Source organism: Vitis vinifera, chromosome 12 (assembly GCF_030704535.1).
Source record: "Vitis vinifera cultivar Pinot Noir 40024 chromosome 12, ASM3070453v1".
Taxonomy (NCBI): Eukaryota; Viridiplantae; Streptophyta; class Magnoliopsida; order Vitales; family Vitaceae; genus Vitis; species Vitis vinifera.
The window spans coordinates 11,453,705-11,455,000 of NC_081816.1; the positions used below are offsets into that span (position 1 = coordinate 11,453,705).

Genomic DNA, 1,296 nt, shown 5'->3' on the forward strand with positions numbered 1-1,296 from the left:
TGGCATGGATTAATGACTGATTGACTTTTCAGTTTCATATAAGTTATTTCCTATTCTAGAGCTTCTAAATTCAGGCCAAATCTACCTTAATTTTAGGCTTTTATTATTTAGAATGTTTTTTTAGCTATTTTCCTATTTTGGATCTGCTAATTTCAGACCAAATCAACCTTTTATTTAGGATTTTAATATTTAGTACCTTTTTTAGTTTAGGGTTTTAATATTTAGTAAGTTTTTTTCATGACATATAAATAGCACGCACTCATTGTAATAGGGGAATATTTTTTTATTGAATAAAAAAAAGGTGAGGCTTTGCTCTTCTTTTGGTTCTTCAAACACTTTGACCTTATTAGGGATTCTTCCTTGTGGCGTTCAAACTTTATACATTCGGTTCGTGATTCCATTGTAATCATTGGGTCAAGGTCTGTTACTTATACTTTTGGTTCGCGTTTCACTTATGAACGTTGGGTCAGGGTTCTATCAAAAATCTGTATTTTAGCTTTCTTGGGCAATTATTCCAATACTGTTTGTTGGGTCTCAAATCGTGTCGATTGAGGTTCGCATCATTTGGTATCAGAGCACAGGTTCTAAAATCAGTTTTCTATCCCTTTATCTTTTGTTTCCTATTATCATCCTATCTTGTTCCTTTTGTGTTCTTTATTCCTCGTTCTTATTTTTTTTACGTGCACTAGGTTAAAATCATGCACCAAGCTCCAAAGAGAAAAAAAAAACTTTAGAAAAAAGAAATAGAAAAAAAAATATTGAGTATAGTTTCAATTCTCTCAAATCAAAATATTATTTTCTTTTGTCCTCTTCCTTTGATTTAGTGTTTCTGTCATATTTTCTTACCATTGGTATTAGTTTAGATACTACAAGATGAATTTCTTGATCAAGTTTATTAGTTTAAGCAGAACTAAAAAGGGGGAGCTACGAGTGGAAAAAGGCAAGAGAGTGTGAGACTAATATCGGGAAAAAGCCAATTTAAGAGTGAAACATGAGTGTGAGTGCAAACACGTGAGGGAGTGTTGTGAGGAATTATTTCTAACATTTTTCTTGTAGTTTAAAAAATATGTCTTCTAGGGGCGAAACATCAAATAAGGAAGGAGGGGAGGAGTCATCCCTCATGTTGCAGGCTATGCAACAACAGTTTGAACGCATGAACGTGGTGTTTAATGATATTCGGGATTGGATGGGTAGGCAAGACACTGTTATCGCTTATTTGTGAGAGGAGTGTACCCAAAGAGCCCTTAATGCTAGAAGGCAAGGAAGGCGTGCGCGCACTGATGATTCTGATGACTA

General features: G+C 34.3%; 1 pseudogene; it reads left to right on the plus strand.

The window, feature by feature from the left end:
* Nucleotides 1–1,066: 1,066 nt before the first annotated feature.
* LOC100263577 (uncharacterized) overlaps nucleotides 1,067–1,296 on the plus strand; it is a 4,704-nt pseudogene continuing 4,474 nt past the window's right edge.